Raw genomic sequence first — 6,455 nt, forward strand, 5'->3', positions numbered from 1 at the left:
ATGGCAAGATGCTTGCCGAGTATGGTGTGGTGGATGCCATGGAGCCCCTTCCCCAGGAGACCGTTGGGCGCGAGCTGGACATGGAGGCAGCGGCAGAGATCGACGAGCACCAGTCGTAGTAGTAATCTTTGTTTTGTTTAATTAAGAGTACCGGTCTTTAATTTGTTAGAGTAATGTTTAGGTCAGCTAGCTCTATTTAATTGTTGAATTTGCTTGATTAAGAAGTGTGGGTGTGTTGTAGTCTCCTTTGTGTACCCAAATTATGCAATGACGTGGATGACCACTGTAACCAGGGAAATTTGAACCAAAATTTTTGACGTTCAAACTCATCACACACGGGTTAAGCTATCTGAATCGTTTGTGATGTTCACATATCATACACAGTTCTGAATAAGGGACCGTGTTTGATGACACTTTGCGCGCCAGTTTTTTCGCTGAAGCAATTCCAAATTTTCGGCTTCCGCGGAAATATCTACCTCCCCGCCCCCTCTTACCAAAAGCCACATTTCCCCTGTTTCCGCCTTCCTTTCCAAGTTGAAACCTTCACTCCTTGCTTGCAGCACCGCCTCCTCGCCGGCGACCCTCCTTCACGCTGCTCGGCCTCTTCTATCCAGGCAGGTAATCCACACCCGACCCCCATCCTTATCCTCCTTCCACATCCCACATGCCCCGACCGCTGGTGCGGCACCTTCCACCCAAATCACCGACCCCTCCACCAAATAAGCGTCACCCTAAGCCATGGTGCACGTAGTATAGCCAGGATCTCAAGGAGCATTTGGCAGCGGAGAAGCAAATCGCGGCCGCACGCGCAGGTGAGGTCGCGATGGCTGCCATTTGTGCTGACCCACAGATCTTGGAGGAGCAACTTGCCATTTTCTAGCTATGTCGATTAAGCATGCTCGGTTTACCCGTGCGTGTGCTGCTCCTGCCATTCCTTCACAAATTCTAGTGAATTGTGCTATCTAATTTTACCACGCAATCTGTTGCTCTAGTGTATATGTTCTATATGTCGTGCAGTGTGGTGCTCACTTATTAACTGTTTTGTTAATTAGTTGTCGTCTTCAGTTAACTGTTTGGTTCAATTCTACAAATGTGATATTCAATTCTTCAGGCTGCAATTTTGTATTTTCTTCCATGTGAGAAATAAATCGAATTTATCTTTACAAAATACATGAGAAACAAATATAATTGCTATATTTCCAAGTTGTCAATCATGCTTGGTTTGGTTATACATTGTGCAATGTGGTGCTCAGTTAACGTTTGGTTCATTTGTGTTGTGGTGTTTAGTTAATTGTTTGGTTCAATTCTACAATGTGATGTTCAATAGTTGTGGGTGCATTCTGTTATTGTATACCATGTGAGGAATAAATTGAATTTGGCTGTAGTAAATACATGAGAAACAAATACAATTGCTATATTTCCAAGTTGTTAAGCATGCTTGGTTTGGTTAACTGTCTGGTCTTCTATTAGGAGTATGTTATATTGTGGAATGTGGTGCTCAGTTAATGTTTGGTTCATTTGTTGTGGTGTTTAGTTAACTGCTTGGTTCAATTCTGCAATGCGATGTCCAATTGTCATTGGTAGAATTTTGTATTGTTCTACATGTGAGGAATACATCAAATTTGGCTGCACTTAATAAACGAGAAACATATACAAGTGCTATATTTCCTAGTTCTTAATCATGCTTGGTTTGGATAAATTGGTTTTCCATGTGGCTTGAATTAATCTAATGAATCTGCAATGTGATTATTTTCATCAACATATTTTACTAATAGCATGCGAACCCTTACTTAACCTGATGACTAACTACCTTATATGTGTTGCAGGGAAACAATGGGAAGCACTGAGGTTTACAATCGAGGTTAGCACGTGCATGGTCCGTTGTCTAATAGCACATTATTGTGCAATTGCAGGAACCATTCTAATATTTAGGTTTTTAACAATTTGGTCTTGCACATGTAGGTCCTGCTGTCAGAGGTTTTGACCCACTGTTGGACCCTTTTTGCATATGGGGAAATGAGTTGTCCATGAATATCAATCAAGTCAAGAAACTCAGAAAGATTGTTAGGATAAAGAAATTAGCGACAAAAATAAACAAGATCTTTGTCTGCACAATGAAGAAGACAGCAGTTCACTACAAGATGGTACTAACTATTATACCTTGCCTCTTTTTATTTCTTTGCCCCATTTCCAATATGGAGAAGATATTTATGCACATCCTTGTTTTCAGGCCTTTCCAAAGTAGTTCACTGATGATTACCTCTCAAACCACCTGTATGGTCAGGAGGCGAGGAAGGTTTTCATACAACACCCATGGTTCAATATTGAAGTGTTTCTGAAGTGGACAAAGGACGGACGGTCAATCATCCACAGGCACCGGCCTAAAGTTGCAAAGACCTTCAACATGAATGAAGGATCAATATTCGCCTTCCTCTTCAGTAGTTTTCCATATGAGATGCATCTGTCTATATACCATCTATGATGCTAATTTCGAAAGGTTCTACATGTTGCATGTGAAACATGGTGCTGGTGCACTTGTGTAATGGGGTAGATGAGTGTTGAAGCTATATCATGTTGTACTATGATGTATTTCAATTATGAAATCCTGCTTCCTTAATATGGAAATGAAATATATTATGTGCTTAATATGAATGTCAATTAGATTAATAAATGGATTATTAATAATAGGGAAATTAGCCTGCTAATGGCGAATTAGCATGCTAATTGGGTTTTGCTATTGCAAACGGTTATTGAGAAAATACCGTGGGTGATGACCTCAGGAAATGCACACAATTTCTAAGAACAAACCGTGTTGGATCAGTGTACAATCACACACGACCTTCTCTTGAAAACTGTTTGCGTGAGGCCACCTTGCGCAAATGTTTACAACATAAAAACTATGTGTGATGGATAACCTTTGACACACAGTTTCTTCTATGCACCGTGTGTGATGCATTCAATAACGCAAATGATAAAATTGATAATATCATGTGCAATGGCAACACTATCACAAATTATTTAACAGGGAAAATTGTGTGTAATGTACCTGTGAACGGAAACATTTTCCTTGGAGCGGCTGTGTGGGATGTACATACGAACAAAAATGTTTAGCGGGGACTGACTGTGTGGGATGTACTTGCGACCGGAAACAATTTTGCCTGTATAATTGTATTTTTAGCTCTACTGTACGTATTTCCGTATTTGATCGCTCGCCGGTCGCACGCGACCTCATTTTGCCGAGCGTGTGTGCCAGGAGGGCATATCCCCGATGGTTTCTGAGTCGTGTGGGAAGGACCCCCCTATCGCCGTCACCCACTAGGCGACGGTTCCAAATGCCATCGCGAAAAGGGGTTAAAAACCGTTTGTATAGCACCGACGCGTACCAGTGAGTAACCGTCTGTGTTATAATTTCTCATCGCAAACAGTCCATCCAAGTGGGCTGTTTTTCGCGTTTCACACACATCTTGTTTATGTGAATCGTTTGTGTTCTTTTGGCTCATCGCAAACAGTTCATCTATGTGAATTGTATGTCGCATATCACACACATCTTGTCAAGTCGAACCGTTTCTATTGTGTTACCTAACCGAAAACAGTTCGTCCGAGTGAATCGTATGCCGTATATGCCCTAATAGCAAACAGTTCATCCGAGCAAATGGTATGCCGTATATAGCACACACCGTGATATGGCTGCCTATTTCTGTTGTTCTATCTCATCGCAAACAGTTCGTATGGATCAATCATATGCCCTGCATCACACACGCAACTAAAATTTGAACCGTGTTTGATGTCTCCGCCATCACAAAAGGTTATCAATCCAGTAGAAGAACCATGCAACACCTTGCTAGAAGTACCTACACACAAAATAACAAACACTTGCACCCAATGCAAACAAGGGGTTGTCAATCCCTTGACGGTTAATTGCAAGGATCAAATCTCTTAGTGATAGATAGATAAACAAAAATAAAAAATAAAATAAAGGTAAATAAATTGCAGCAAGGTATTTTTGGATTTTAATATATGATAAAATAGACCCTGGCGCCATAGTTTTCACTAGAGGATGCTATCTTGAACATAGCATACGGTGGGTAAACAAATTACCGTTGGGCAATTGATAGAAAACCAAATAATCATGACGATATACAAGGCAATGATCATGTATATATGCATCACGTCCGAGACAAGTAGACTGACTCCTGCCTGCATCTACTACTATTACTCCACCCTCGACCTCTATCCAGCATGCATCTAGGGTATTAAGTTCACGAAAAATGGAGTAACGCCTTAAGCAAGATGACATGATGTAGACAAAGTAAACCCAATTAATATGAATAAACCCCATCCTTTTATCCTTAATGCAATGATACAAGTACGTGTCATGTCCCTTTCTGTCACTAGGATTGAGCAACGCAAGATCGAACCCATCACAAAGCACCTGTCCCATTGCATGATAAATCAATCTAGTTGGCCAAACCAAATTGATATATCAGAGAGAAATACAAAGCTATAATAATCATCCATAAAAGAGTTCAGAGAAGACTCAAATAATATTCATGGATAATCTGATCATAAGCCCACAATTCATCGGATCCCAACAAACATACCGCAAAAAAGGATTGCATTGAATAGATCTCCAAGAACATCGAGGAGAACATTGTATTGAAGATCAAAGAGAGAGAAGAAGACATCTAGCTACTAGCTATGGACCCATAGATCTGTGGTAAACTACTCACATATCATCGGATGGGAAGCAAGGTTGATGTAGAAGCCCTCCGTGATCAATTCCCCCTCGGACAGACTACCGGAAAAGTTCTCCAGATGGGACCTCGCAGAGCAGAAACTTGTGGCAGCGAAAAAAGTATTTTGGGCGACGCTCTAATGTATGGGGAATATTTGAGAATTTATAGAGGCGGAATTAGGTCAAGAGGTGTCACAAGGGGTCCATAAGCCTGGGGGTGCATGTCGGTTCTATATCCGGCATATCTCGTAGTAGGGATCCTAAGCTAGGCGTCTTGGAGCGATGGTAACACGAACACAGGTTTTACCCAGGTTCGAGCCCTCTTGATGGAGGTAAAACCCTACATTCTGCTTTTGATTGTATTCATATGGGGGATAGTGCAGAGTAAATGTCTCTACCAGGAGATTGTTCTAATGAATATTAGATCCTCTATCAACTAGCCTGGCCTTGGTTTATATAACACACTGGAGGCCTAGGGTTTAAAGGAGTCATTGTCTTGGGCACCAAGTCTTGTGGAATCCTCCTTGTATGCGGCATGGGCTGCCCGAAGTGGCCCATAAGTGAACCGCCATGGGGGTCCTCGACCCGATCCAGCTGGTCGGGAGACGACATGGTGAGTACCCCCTAGTCTAGGACACCGTCAGTAGCCCCCTGAACCGGTCTTCATGTTGGGGATGCTCCTTGATTCTTCCAAACTATTCTTCATCTTTGATCGTCGGTCTTGAAAACGGGTACAACAAATCTTCTCATCTTCGATCTTCAGGATCGCCGAAGTGAATCCGAAGAGTTTACACGTTGGGTATCCGAGGAGCCCCTTTAAGTTTTCGACCTTTAGCAATGCCTTGTTATTTTTTATGCCACACCTTGGGTTTGAAGTTTTTCCAGTGCGGCGGTGTCCTCTTGCGTCCGAGCTCCAAGACCGGACTGCATCCGAGGTATCTTTTGCAACCGAACACCAATGTCGGACCGCTTCCGAGCTCCAACGCCGGAATGTATCCGAGCTCCAACACCGGACTGTATCCGAAGTGTCATAGATTACCTCGTGTTTGAAAAAGTTTGAAGGAGGTTACCCGAGCTTAACGCTGAAAAAGTTCTCTATGGAGCCAGCCGCTCGCAGCCAAGTTTTATGTCGGACTGCTTCCGAGGTGATGCACCACCTCGGGCTTGGGCTGATTGTTTGTGGATTTTATTTCTGATTGATACAATTTATTTACTGACAAGATATGTAGTCAGTAGCCCTAAAGGTGTGTGTTGGCCTAAAATCTGAGATGCACATTAGAGGAGATAGTGATCGGCGGACGGGCCCTTGAGAGAGGGTTTTGAGAAATCGCCGTAATATATTAGCTTGATGCCGGATAAGTCCCAGATGGTACCTATTGTTGTCCGAAGATGTGTTTTCCCATAGTTCGGTCAAGCTTAACACTAAGCACTTTGAATTTTCTGTATTGAATAGGAAATGCAGTAGCCCCCGAGACACTGGTCGGGTGGCAACACTAGATCAGGGGTTCGATGTGCCCCTTTAATATTAGTAAATGATAAGCCCGAAGCCCAGTAGCCCCCGAGCCTTAATGTGGGCACGGGTGGCCGAATTAAGGATCGATATCCGGAGTAAAATCACAAATTATGTAATGATTCTACGTATCCAAGTACTCTACATTATTAATGCTTGGATCCGCATTCTACAAAACTTTGATGGCCGACCATCAGCTTCAACCTCCTC

This window comes from Triticum urartu, chromosome 2A (genome assembly GCF_056163025.1).
Source record: "Triticum urartu cultivar PI428250 chromosome 2A, HENAU_Tu73, whole genome shotgun sequence".
In the NCBI taxonomy this organism is placed as follows: domain Eukaryota; kingdom Viridiplantae; phylum Streptophyta; class Magnoliopsida; order Poales; family Poaceae; genus Triticum; species Triticum urartu.